Source organism: Hylobates moloch, unplaced genomic scaffold (assembly GCF_009828535.3).
Source record: "Hylobates moloch isolate HMO894 unplaced genomic scaffold, HMol_V3 SCAFFOLD_25, whole genome shotgun sequence".
Taxonomy (NCBI): domain Eukaryota; kingdom Metazoa; phylum Chordata; class Mammalia; order Primates; family Hylobatidae; genus Hylobates; species Hylobates moloch.
The window spans coordinates 3,549,062-3,563,184 of NW_026652300.1; the positions used below are offsets into that span (position 1 = coordinate 3,549,062).

The 14,123-nt window shown below is 47.5% G+C and overlaps 1 long non-coding RNA gene across 1 annotated transcript; it reads left to right on the top strand.

The window, feature by feature from the left end:
* The first annotated feature begins 842 nt into the window (after nucleotides 1-842).
* Nucleotides 843-12,258, top strand: LOC131382468 (uncharacterized). The gene is made up of 4 exons (XR_009211966.1): nucleotides 843-955; nucleotides 9,109-9,270; nucleotides 9,432-9,561; nucleotides 12,092-12,258. It is a non-coding gene; the product is annotated as an uncharacterized LOC131382468 (long non-coding RNA).
* Nucleotides 12,259-14,123: the final 1,865 nt, after the last annotated feature.

Here is a 14,123-nt window from a genome sequence, read left to right on the forward strand (position 1 = left end):
TAACGCAGCTCATTCCCTAAGGTGAGCCTTGATTTTTCTTTGTTTTCATGTGCAATCCACAGTGCCCCTCACAGCACTACTGGACACCCATTTCAGGCATGTCACCACCAATGATGGCCTCTGAGACACTGTCTCAATTGCATCTGCACTGCTGAGAGGCCAGTCAGGAGGTATGAGAACACTGCTATACCTTGGACTTGACTTTGTCGTGGTTCCTGCCTTTCCCAGGGATCCCTGGTGAGGCCCAGGATGAAGGGTGGTAGTTGAGGTCTGGAGTCCAGCCATCTTCCATTGACACCCTTCTCTGGGGTCTCAGGTATGATTTTATCAGTAAAAGATTTCTCAACAACACACTAGACTAAATTGCAGTCCCCATGGGATCCAATTCTTGCACACAGCTTCTTTCGGGAATGGAGTCAGAAGAGCAATTTCTGGCAACTACCTCATAGTCTCAAAATGCCTCCTCTTCCATCAGGACCTGACCATGGAATTGGCCCGAAGGGGTCCTAGGGTCAAGAATTTTTAGGTCCTGTAGTGGGTTTTCAGAGGCAGCCTTTTTCCAGGTACCAGGCCAACTCTGCCTGTACGCTTTTCCTCTGCTTAGGCAGACTGACAGCTCTGAGAGCTGGGTGACACAGCCTGCCTCATAAATGTGCATGCACTAGCCTCATGGCAACAGGCCTGATTGTGTGCTCTGGCTAGCATCACAATGAATGTCAACATTGCCTAACGACAAGTCCCTGAAGCTTGGAGCAGATCTTCCTGGAGTTAGATCAGCAGTGGACTCTAGCCTGTCTTCTTTGTGGAATCCACGAGATAGTCCCATGATCCTAGGAGAGGCGGATATGAGCCAGCCAGAAAAAAAGTCAAGCACAGCCCCAGGAATAAACTGTGAAACCCTTGAAGATGCAAAATGATCCGCAGGATTCCTCAGGCCTGCCTAGATGTTGTATGGGTGAGTCTTTTTGTATTGGTGAATCTTGTCGATACTTGCCCCACTGTGGTTTCTAGGTACAGCCCACCTGTGTTCCTCGGGATTGCTGTCTCCCAGGTGGAAATTTCTGCACAACCACATAGTCTAAGGAGCTGCTGGGCTGTGTGTTTTGTGGGAATGTTGCGAGTTTTGGATGTCTCTGTGTGTGTATTGCATTGCGTGTTTGGGTTTATGTGTGTGTGCCCCTGGAAGTGGAGTCTGCTTAAAGGAGTGTGGCTAATGCACTTTAGCACTTTTTTTTTGAGTCTCTCAACTTTTGGTGGCCTGCCTGTGTGGCTCTGCTTGGGGTGAAGGGAACCACATTCTTTATTTTTCTGTGGATCATGAATCTGCAGTGAATTCGGAGGTGTGCCAAGATCTGCAGGCATCCACGTCACCTCATCCTATGAAAAAGTCTCTCCTAGAATGAAGAGGAGAACACCACACCAAAAAACAGATATCTCTCAGTGTGTCATTGTCCTTCAGCCAACACAAGTAGAGACACTAGCAGTCCTGTCTATAGGACCCTTGAATTTACCTCCAATTTGTTCCCAGTTGAGCAGGTGCTTCATGTCATGAGGGGGCACTCCTCCATCATCTTAGGGTTTTATTCTGAGCCATAGAGTGTGAGCAGCAGTAAGGTCAGAGAGGTGTGAGGATACAATCTGACGAAGGGTGGATGGGGTCCTGCAACTTCACGTGCAAAAAAATAAAAAATAAAAATTAAGACAGATGACACAGAATGTGCTTCTAACTCCATCCCCGCATTCTTTAACTGCCCAAGCAGTCCACACCATCGTCCAATGTTCCACTGAAAGTACTCCAAAGTGCAAGGAATATTTGGGTCAAATGGGGATTGGAATATAGTCAGGTGTGTTGTTGAGCATTCTTTGGGAGATAGAATCATAAGTGAGATCCCAGAGGAGGGTATCAGCAAAAGATGGTCGGGCTGCTGAACTCACAGCCTCCCTTCATCCTGGGCCTCACATGGGTTCTGTGGGAAAGGCAAGAACCATGACAAAGGCAAGTCCAAGTGAAGCAGTGTTCCCACACCTTGGACCAGGTGCAAATTGGGGCCATCCTGACAAACTCCTGATATGAGAGCTTTCATGCACGGAGCCAAATGGGAGTGGAATGGATTCATGCTGCATGGGAGGTGGCCTCCACACTTGCCTCTTCTTTTCCTGACTTCCATGTTGCTCATTGGCCTGTGGTATCCTGAGACTGGCTCAACGACTTCTTCCCTAAATGTTTTTCAGTTCACATAGAGCAACCTTTATGGGAATGTATTGTGAGAGTGTTTCCTTTTAAACACTGTCACACTTTTATGACTGGGCAGTGTTGATACTTTTAAATCAGTAAATTCCCTTAACAGCCACCACCAAGAAACCTCTTGTTCTTCCACTTTTATTAAAGGATTGCATGCTTCCTGTAGGATGAAAAAGCAGGCAGCTATGTCTGGCTTTTGTCTGGTAATCTAACCTTTGTTTCATTTCATCTGCACTGCCTTCTCACTGTGGAGGGGCTCTTTCAATGGACTATTGCTGGATGGGACTGCGTCTTGACAGACTATTTAGCTGCCAGAGATTTTAGATGCAAAAGGGACTTCGGGTAGGCTGGCTTCACTATATGATGTGATTCATTATCTTGTTGTGGGGGCTTAGGTTTGCACTTTGCAAGAGGCTTTGTGTCCTCTGACAGGAATCGTTCAACAATACTTGGACTCTCACAAAAGGCAGCTTGTTCTCTCAGGTGAGATTTGATTTTTCTTTGCTTTTATGTTGAATGCACAGTGCCCCTCAACAGTACTACTGTAAACACTTTTCAAGCTTGCCATCTCCACAGACAGCATCTGTGACACTGATTCAACCTCATCTGCACCCTTGAGAGGCTGGTCCAAGGTGTGGGAACACTGCTTCACTTGGACTTGCCTTTGTCATGGTTCTTGCCTTTCCCACAGAACCCATGTGAGGCCCAGGGTGAAGGGAGGCTGTGAGTTCAGCAGCCCGACCATCTTTTGCTGATACCCTCCTCTGGGGTCTCACTTATGATTCTATCACCCAAAGAATGCTCAACAACACACCTGACTATATTCCAATCCCCATTTGACCCAATTTTTCTCACAGCCTCTTTCAGGAATGGATTCAGAAAAGCAGTTTCAAGCAACCATCTCACAGTCTGAAAAACTCTCCTTCTCCAGCTGCACTCAATCACATAGAGGAGGGCCAGAAGGGGCCCTGAGATCAAGACTTTCAGGGTCCTTCAGTGGGTTTTCTTAGGCAGGCTTTCTTTGGCCAGCTCTGCCTCTAACATTTTCCTCTGCTTAGGCAGGCTGAAAGCTCTGACCACCGGGCCCCTGAGCCTGCATCACGAATGTGAAAGCACTAGTATTAGGGCACCAGGCCTAATTGTGAGCACTGGCTAGTGTCACAATGAATGTCACAGTTGCCTATCGACAAGTCCATGTAGAATGGAGGTGAAGGAGACCTCTGTGGAGGTGAGTCAGCAGTGGCCTGTCTTCTCTGTGAAATCCACAGGATTGTCCCACGATCTTAGGAGAGGGCAGACATGAGCCAGTCTGAAGAAATGACAAGCAGAGCCCCAGGAATAAACCACAAAATCCCTAAGTAATCAAAATTCTGCAGATTTTTCAGGCCTTTCTAGACTTTGTAGGGGTTACTCTTTTTGAAACTTTCTTCTCTGTAATTCCTAGGTACAACCTGCCTGTGTTCCCTGGGGTTGATCTCTCCCAGGTGAAGCCTCCTGCAGAACCTTGCAGCCTCAGGAGCTGCTGGGCTGTGTGTTTCTGTGGGAATGTTGTCACTGTTGGATTCTGCCTGTGTGGGAGGCATTGTGTGTGTGTTTGTCTGTAAGTGTAACCTGCTTAAAGAAATGTGGCTAACGCACTTCAGCATTTCATTTTTTTTTAGTCTGCCGACCTTTTTGTGGCCTGTGTGGCTCTGCTTGGGCTGCAGAGCTTTGGGGGCTGAAGTTGTTTGCACTTTGAAGGACTATTTTGAGTCCTCTGACAGGAATATTAGAACATTGCCTGGACTTCAGCACAAGTCAGCTCATTCTGTCAGGTGAGACTTGATTTTTCTTTGCTTTAATGGGGGGTCCACAGTGTCACTCAACAGCACTACTGGACACCATTTTCAGGCTTTCAATCACCACAGATGGTCTCTGAGACACTATTTCAACTTCATCATCACTTGTGAGAGGTCAGTTTGAGGTGTAGAACAACACTTCACCTTGGACTTGCATTTGTCATGGTTTCTGCCTTTCCCAGAGAGCCCTTGAGAGGCCCAGGATGAAGGGGGGCAGTGAGGTCAAGGGCTTGTCCATACTTGGCTTACACCCACCTCTGGAGTCTCAGGTATGATTCCTACATCCAAAGACCCCACAACTCAACAAACTATACGCCAGTTTCCATGGGACTCGACTCTCGCATGCAGCCTCTTTCAGGAATGGAGTCAGAACAACCACTTCACGGTCTCAAAACAATTCTTCCTCCAGCAGTACCAGATCATGAAGATGGCCTGAGGGGGCCCTGAGTTAGAAAGTTTTAGGGCCCCATGGTGAGTTATTGCAGACAGCTTTTTTCCTGATACCAAGCTGGCTCTGCCTGTACCATTTTCCTCTGCTTAGGCAGGATGACATATCTGACAGCCATGCGGGAGCTACCTTGCAAATGTGCATGTTCTAGCCTCAGGGCACCAGGCCTGAGCTGTGAGCTCTGGCTAGTGTCACAATGAATAACCCCCTGGCTTAGCGACAAGTCCCTGTGACTTGGTAGAGAAGGAGACCTCCGTGGAGGTGCGTCAGCAGTAGACTTTCACCTGTCTTCTCTGTGGTATTCTTGGGGTAGTCCCATAATCCTAGGAGAGGGCAGATGTGAGCCAGCCTGAAGAAACATCAATCAGAGCTTGATGAATAAACCAGGAAATCCCTAAGGATTCAAAAGGATCTGCAGGATGCTTCAGGTGTGCCTTGATGTTGTAGGAGTGAGTCTTTTTGAAAATTGCCCCACTGTGATTTCTAGGTACAGCCCGCCTTTGTTCCCCAGGGTTGCTCTCTCCCAAGTGGGGCTTCCTGCAGAACCATGCAGCCTCAAAAGTTACCGTGTGTGTCTGTGTGTGTTTCTGAGGAAGCATTGTGAGTCTGGGATGTCTGCGTGTTTGTGTAGCTTTGTGTGTTTTGCCTGTAATTATAGTCGGCTTAAAGGTATGTGGCTAACACACTGCAGACCTCTTTTTTGTTGTTGTTGTTGTTTTTTTGAGTCTCAACCTTTTGGTGGCCTGTCCCTGCTGCTTTTCTCAGGCTCCGTGTTTTTTTATTGTTCTGTGGATCATTAATCTGCAGTGAATTGAGAGGCTGGCTGGGACCTGCCAGGGTCCAAATCACCTTCCCCTGCAAAAAAATCCACTCTTCAAGAAAGAAGAGGAGCATACCACACCCAAGAACAGACATCAGCCAGTTTTTCATTGTCCTGTGGCCAACCCAGGGAGAGACACTGTCAGTCTTGTCCACACAGCAGTGTGGATTTACCTTAAATTCGGTTCTCAGCTGAGCAGGTGCTAAAAGTCATGAGGGGCCACTCCTCTATCATCTTGTGATTTCATTATGGAACACAGAGTGTGAGCAGCAATAAGGACAGATGGGGTGAGGATACAATCTGGTGAGGGGTCCATGGGGTCCAGCACATTCACCTGCAAAAAAGTTGAAGACAGATAACGCAGAAGGTGCTTGCAGCTGCATCCCCACATTCCCTTAATTGGACCAGCAGTCCACATGATCATCCAGTGTTCAGGTGGGAGTACTGCAACATGCAGGGAATATTTGGAGTGCCAACTGGGGCCATCCTGGCACACTCCCAATTTGAGGGCTTTAATACCCAGAGTCAAATGGGATGTTAGGTGGGATTTGGCCTCCATACTTGCCTCTTCTTTTCTGACTTCCATGTTCCTCATTGGCCCAGGGTTTCCTGGGTCTGGCTCAATGTCTTCCACACTGAACAATTCCCAGTTCACAGAGGATGACCCTCATGGGAATCCATTGCCTGAATGTTTCCTTCTAAACACTGTCACATTTTAATGACAGAGCATGTGTGATACTTTTAAAACCATAAATTCCCATTGCAGCCACCAGCAAGGAAACTGTTGTTCTACCACTTCTATCAGAGGGCTGCACCATTCCTCTGGAATGAGAAGCAGGCAGTCATTTCTAGCTTTTGCCTGGTAACCTAGGCTCTATTTTATTCATCTGCATGCCCTTTCTCATTGTGGGGGGGGACTTTTATTGGGCTGTTTCTGGATAGGACTGCCTCTTGCCACAGATCTTTTGGCTGCCAGGGATTTCAGGGAGGAAAAGAGACTTCAAGTAGCCTAGCTGCACTCCGGCTTGTGGGTCATCATCTCTTTGTTGCAGCTGAGTCTGTTTGCAATTTTCAGGAGGCTTTTGGGTCCTGTGACAGGAATCTTTGAGTGTTGCTTGGACTCCAGCAAAAGTCACCTCATTCTCTCAGGTGAGCCTTGAATTTTCTTTGTTTTCAATGTGGGTCCATGGTGCCCCTTCAATAGCACTACTGGAAACTCTTTTTAGGCTTGCAAATATCACACTTGGCCTCTGAGAGACTATCTCAACTTTATCTGAACCCAGTAAAGGTCAGTTCAAGGTGTGAGACCACTGCTCTATCTTAGACTTGCTTTTTTCATGATTCGTGCCTTTGCTAGGGAGCCCCTGTGAGTCCCAGTGTGATGGGAGGCAGTGAGGCCAAGGGTCTGGCCATCATTCACTGACACCTGCCTCTGGTTTCTCAGGTATGACTGCACCACCCAAAGACCCCTTAACAGCTCACCAGACTATATTCTAATTTCCATGGGACCTGAATCTTGCACACAGCCTCTTTTGGGAATGGAGTCAGAGGAGCAGTTTCCAGTGACCACCTCACGTCCAAAAACGCCTCCTTCTCCGGTGGGACCCAGCCACGGAGAGGACCCAAAGGGTCTCTACTGTCAAAATTGTATGGTCTTGCTCTGGGTTATCTCAGACAGCCATTTTTTCTGATACCAGGCCAGCTCTGCTTGTACTATTTTCCTCTTCTTAGGCAAGCTGACAGGTCTGGCAGCCTAGCGTCCGTGCCTGTCTGGCGGATGTGCATGCGCTACTCTCAGGTCACCAGGCGTGAGCTGTGCATTCTGACTAGCATCACAATGAAGACCATCATTGCCTAGGGAAAATCCCTGCAGCTTTGTGGAAAACGAAACCTCCATTGAGGTGCGTCGGTAGTGAGCTCTCACCTCTCTTCTCTGTGGGAGCCCCAGGATAGTACCATGAGCCCAGCAGAGGGCAGAGGAGAGCCACTCTGAAGGCACATCAAGCACAGCCCAAGAATAAACCGCGAAATCCCTAAGAATCATAAAGGATCTGAAGGATGCCTCTGGCCTCCGACATCTTTTACGGGTGAGTCTTTTTGAAACTTGTTCCGCTGTAATTTCTAGGTACAACCCACCTGTACCTCTACTCAAGCAATGGATTTCCATAAGGGTCATTCTCCATGACCTAAGAAACTTTAGTGTGGAAGACATAGAGGCAGACCCAGGAAATCCTAGGCCAATGAGGAACTTGGAAGTCAGGAAAAGAAGAGGCAGCTCTGGAGGCTACATGTCTTCCAGAATTAATCAATTCCACTGCCGTTGGGTGCAGGGTATGAAAACCCCCAAATCAGCAGTTTGCCAACTTGACCTTAATTTGCACTCCGAATATTCCTCGTCGGTTGGGGCTCTGCCATCTGAATACACAGCCATGTTGTGCACTGCTTGGGCGATTGACGGATTGTGGGGATGGAGTTGGAAGCACCTTCTGTGTCATCTGTCTTTATTTTTTTTTTTTTTCATTTGTAGTTGGGGGACCACATTGATCCCTCACAAGATTGTATTCTCACCTTTATCTTACCCTATTGCTGCTCACACTGTATGTCCCAGGATGAAATCCCAACACGATAGAGGAGTGCCACCTCATGACATGAAGCACCTGCCAGGCTACCTACTGAATTTGAGGCAAATACAAGGAGCCCTGCAGAAGGACTGCTAGTGACTCTCCCTGAGTTGGCCTCAGGAAAATGAAACACTGAAAGATGTCTGTTTATTGGTGTGGTGTGCTCCTCTTCTGTCTGGAAGTGTGGCTTTTTTTTTTGCCAAGGGAGGTTATTTGGATGCCGGCAGGTCTTGACCCACCTCCCAATTCACTGTGGATCATAGTCCATAGAAAAACAAAAAACATAGAGCCCCACAGCCCAGGCAGAGCCACACAGACAGACCACCAGAACATTGTGCAACTTAAAAAAAAAAAAAAGAGCTGAGTGTGTTAACCACACTCCTTTAAGTAGATCCACTTAAGGCACACACACACACACAATGCCACACACACACACGCAGACATCCAACACTCGCAACAATTTCAAAGAAACACACAGCCCCTAAGTCTGTGTGGTTCTGCAGGAAACCCCACCAGGGAGACATCAACCTCAGGGAACACAGGCGCTCTGTAACTGGAAATTACAGTGAGGCAAGTTTGAAAAGGACACTCCTACAACATCTAGGCAGCCATGAGGAATCCTGCAGATCCCTTTGGAACGTTAGGAATTTTGCAGCTTCTTCTTAGAGCTCTGCTTGAGGTTTCTTCAGGCTGGCTCACATATGCCCTCTCCTAGGATCATGGGACTATCCCGTGAATCCCACAGAGAAGACAGGCCAGACTCCAATGCTGACGCACCTCCACGGAGGTTTTCTTCTCCACCAAGCCACAGGAACTTGTTGCTAGGCAAAAATGACATTCACTGTGACACTAGCCAGAGCTTACAATCAGACCTGGTGCCCTGAGACTTGCACATGCACATTGGTGGGGCAGGATTGGGTGCCAGGCTGTCAGAGCAGTTAGCCTGCCTAGGCAGATGAAAATGATATAGGCAGAGCTGGCCTAGTATCCAAACAAGTTTGCACTCCAAATGCCTCCTGCATGTTGGAGTACTCCCACCTGAACACCGGGCCATGGTGTGGATTGCTTGTTCAATTAAGGGAATGTCGGTATGCAGTTGGAAGCACCTTGTGTGTCATCTGTCTTCAATTTTTTTGCAGGTGAATGTGCAGGACCCCATCCACACCTTACCAGATTGTATCCTCACCCCTATCTGACGTTATTGTTGCTCACACCCTATGTCCCAGAATGAAATACCAAAATGATGAAGGATTGCTCCCTCATGACTTGAAGCACTTGCTTACCTGGGAACTGAATTTGAGGTAAATTCAAGACGCACTGCAAACAAAACTGCTAGTGCCTCTCCCTGTCTTGTCCGCAGGACAATGAAACACAAGGAGATGTCTGTTCTTGGGTGTGATGTGTTCCTCTTCTTTGTAGAAGGTGGATTTTTTTTTTTTTTTTTTTTTTTTTTTTTTTGCAGAGGGAAGATATTTGGTCCCTGGAGGGTACTGGCCAGACTCCCAATTCACTGCAGACTCATGATCCACAGAAAAATAAAGAACATGGTGCCCCACAGCCCAAGCAGAGCCACAAAGGGAGGCCACCAAAAGGTTTAGAGACTGAAAAAAAAAAAAAAAAAGAGCTGCAGTGCATTAGCCACATTCCTATTTGCAGACTCCACTTACAAGCATACACACACACACACACAAACACACAAATCCACACCCACATGGAGATATCCAACACTAGCAACACTCCTACAGAAACAAACAGCCCGGCAGCTCATAAGGCTGCAGGGTTCTGCAGGAAGCCCCACCTGGGAGAGAGCAACCCCAGGGAATACCGACAGACTGAACCTAGAAATCAGTGGGATAAGTCTTTTTATTTTTTTCTTTTATTATTATTATACTTTAAGTTTTAGGGTACATGTGCACAATGTGCAGGTTTGTTACATATGTATACATGTGTCATGCTGTTGTGCTTCACCCATTAACTCATCATTTAGCATTACGTATATCTCCTAATGCTATCCCTCCCCCCTCCTCCATCCCCCATCCCACAACCAAAGACTAAGCCCTACAATGTCTAGGCAGGCCCGAGGCATTTTGCACATACTTTGGAATCCTTAGGGATGTTGCAGTTTATTGCTGGGGCTCTGCTTGATGTTTCCTCAGTCTGGCTCATGTCTGCCCTCTCCTATGATCATGAGACTATCCTGTGGATCCCACAGAGAAGACAGGCTAGACTCCTCTGCCTACACACCTCCACGGAGGTCTCCTTTTTTGCCAAGCCACAGGGACTTGTGGCTAGGAAACAGTAGCATTCATCGTGAGGATAGCCAAAGCCCACAGCTCAGGCCTGGTTCCCTGAGACTAGTGCATGTGTATTTGTGAGGCAGGCTCTGGCACCTGGGTATCAGAGGAGCTATCAGTCTGCCTAATCAGATGAAAATGGTACAGGCAGAAAAGGCTTCATATTGGGAAAAAGCCTGCCTGTGACAATCTACTGCCGGATTATAAAATTTAGACCTGAGGGACCTTTTGGGTGGTCTGCATAGTCAGTTCCCTCTGGAGGAGGAGACATTTCAAGACAGTGAGGTGGTGGCTGAAAACTACTCTTTTGACTCCATTCCTGAAAGAAGCTTTGGGCCAGAATCTGCCCCATGGGGTTTGCAATATAATCTGGTGAGTTGCTGAGGGGTCTTTGGATAATAGAATCATGCCTGAGACCCAAGAGGCAAGTGTCAGAGAAAGATGGCCAGGTGCTTGACCTCACTGCCTCCCATCATCTTGGACCTTGCAGGGGCTCTCTGAAAAAGGCAGGAGCCACAGCAAAAGCAAATCCAAGGTGAAGCAGTGTTCTCACATCTAGAACTGGCCTCACACGGCTGCAGATGAGGTTGAGACAGTGTCTCAGAGGCCGTTTGTGTCCACTACAAGCCTGAAAAGGGTGTACAGTAGTGCTGCTGAGGGCCACTGTGGACACTCCATGAGAGCAAAGAAAAATCAAGGCTTGTCTGAGAAAATGAGGTGACTTTTGCTGGAGTCCAAGCAATGTTCAAAGATTACTGTTAGGTGATGCAAAATTCTCCTGCAAAGTGCAAACAACCTCAGCCCCCACAACAAGAACACAAGCCACAACCTGGAGCACAACTAGCCTGCCCAAAATTTCTGTTACCCCCTGAAATCCCTGCAGCCAAAAGATCTGTGGTGAGAGGCAGTCCCATCCAGCAACAACCCAATGAATGACCCCTCCACAATGAGAAAGGAGGTCCAGATGAAATGAAACAGAACCTAGATTACCTGTCAGAAGGCAGATATGACTGCCTGCTACTCATCCCACAGGCTGCAACCGATAGAAGTGGGAGAACAAGAGTTTCCTGCTGGTGCCTGTAATGGGCATTTTCTGTATTAAAAGTATATCAGCTGTCCAGTTATTAAAATGTGACAGTGTTTACAAGGAAACACTCAAGCAATGGATTGCCATCAGGGTTGTCCTGCATGAACTGGGAAATGTTTAGTGTGGAAGACGTTGAGCCAGACCCAGGAAACCATAGGTCAACATGGAACACAGAAGTCATGAAAAAAAGAGGTAAGTGTCGAGGCCACATACCACCCAGCATGAATCCACTCAACTCCCATTTGGCTCTGGGTATGAAAGATCTCAAATATGGAGTTTTCCAATATGGCCCCATTTTGCACTCCAAATGTTCCCCGCATGTTGGAGTACTATCACCTGAACACTGGGTCACGGTGTGGACTGCTTGGACAGCTAAGAAAATGTGGGGATGATGTTGGAAGTACCTTCTGTGTCATCGCTGTTCACCTTTTTGCAAATGAACATGCCGGATGCCATCCACCCCTCACCAGCTTGTATCCTCACCCCTATCTGACTTTACTCCTGCTCACACTCTGTCCCAGAATGAAATCCCAAGACAATGGGGGAGTGCTCCCTCATGACATGAAGCTCCTACTTGGCTGAGAACCAAATTTGACATAAATTCAAGGGGCCTTGTGGACAGGATTGCTACTGTCTCTCTGCAGATTGGCTGCAGTAGAAGAAAACACTAGGAGATGTCTGTTCATGGGTGTGGTGTGCTGCTCTTTCTGGAAAAGTGGCTTTTTTTTTTTTTTTTTGCAGGAGGAGGTTATTTGGACCCTCACAGGTCTCAGCCAGCCTTCCGATTCACTATAAATTAATGATCCACAGAAGAATAAAGAATGTTGAGCCCTACATCACAAGCAAGCCACAGAGATAGACCATCAGAAGCTTGGGAGAATCAAAAAATAAAAAAAAGAAGAGCTGCAGTGCCTTAGCCACATTTTTTTAAGCAGACTCATCTTACAGGCATACACACGTGCACACACACACACACACACAAACCCACACACACAGGCAGACATCCAACACTTGCAATACTCCCACAGAAACACACAGCCCTTCTGAGGATGCATGGTTCTCCAGAAAGTCCCACCTGAGAGAGAGCACACTCAGGGAACACATGGGCTGTACCTAGAAATCACAGTGGGGCAAGGTTCAAAAAGACTCACCCCTACCTTATCTAGGTAGGCCTGAGACATCCTTCAGATCCTTTTGGATCTTTAGGGATTTGGCATTTTATTCCTTGGGCTGTGTTTTAAGTTTCTTCAGTCTAGCTCATATCTGACCTCTCCTAGAATCATGAGACTATCCCTTGGATACACAGAGAAGACAGGAGGGAGCCCACTGCCAAGGCACCTCCACAGAGGTCTCCTCCATAAAGCCGCAGGGACTTGTGGCTAGGGAATGGAGGCATTTATTGTGATGCTAGGCAGAGATAACAGCTCAGGCCTGGTGCCCTGAATGAGCGTATGTGCATTCGCAACAGAGACTTAGGTGCCCAGCTGAGCTGTCAGCCAGCCTAAGCAGAGGAAAATGGTACAGGCAGTGCGTGCCTGGTATCAGGAAAAATGCTGCCTATGAAAATCCCTGTGAGAACCTGAAAACTCTTGAACATAGGGCCCCTTTGGGCCATCTCTGTGGTCAGGGTGTGCTGGAGGAGAAGGTGTTTCAAGACTGTGAGGTCATGGCTGGTAACTGCTCTTCTGGCTCCATTCGCAAAAGAAGCTGTGTATAATAATCAGGTCCCATGGGGTTTGCAATATATTCTGGTGAGTTGCTGAGGGGTCTTTCATTGATGGAATCATACCTGAGACTCCAGAGACTGGTGTCAGTGAAAGATGGCCAGGCCCTTGACTTCACTGCCTCCCTTCATCCTATGCCTCGCAAGAGCTCCCTAGGAAAGGCAGTAACCACTACAAAGGCAAGTCCAAGGTGAAGCAGTGTTCTCACACCTCAGACTGGCCTCTCATGTGTGAAGATGAAATTCAAACAGTGTCTCAGAGGATGTCTGTGGTGATGGCAATCCTGAAAAGGAGTCCACTATTGATGTTGGGGGGCACTGTGGATTCCTCATGGAAACAAATTAAAATCACGGCTCACCTAAGGGAAAGAGCTGCCTTGTGCTGGAGTCCAAGCAATGTTCAAAGATTTCTATCAGAGGAACCTAAAGCCTCCTGCAAAGTGCAAACCACCTCAGCCCCTACAAAGAGACAAAGAGCCAAAACCTGGAATGCAGCCACCCTACCCAAAGTCCTTTTTGCTCTCTGAAAACTCTGTCAGCTAAATAACCTGTGGTGAGAGGCTATCCCATCTGGAAACATCCCAAAAAGAGACCCCTCCACAATGAGAAGCCCGTGCAGATGAAAAGAAACAGAGGCTAGACTACCAGGGAAAAGCCAGACATGGCTGCCTGCTTCTTATCCTAAAGGAATCATGCAGCCCTCTGATGGAACTGGGAGAACAAGTTTCCTGGTTGGTGGCTGTAATAGGACTTCACAGTATTAAAACTATCAAAGCTGCCCAGTCATTAAAAAGTGACAGTATTTAGAAGGAAACACTCACAAAATTGATTCCTATGAGGGTTGTTCTCCATGAAGTGAAAAACATTTAGTGTAGAAGTCCTTGAGCCAGACCCAGGAAACCCTAGTCTGATGAGGAACATGAAAGTCAGAAAAAGAATAGGAAAGTGTAGAGGCCACATTCCACAGAGCATCAATCCATTCTATTCCCATTTGGCTCCAGGTATGAAAGCCCCGATATCAGGAGTTTGCCAGGGTGGCCCCAATTTACA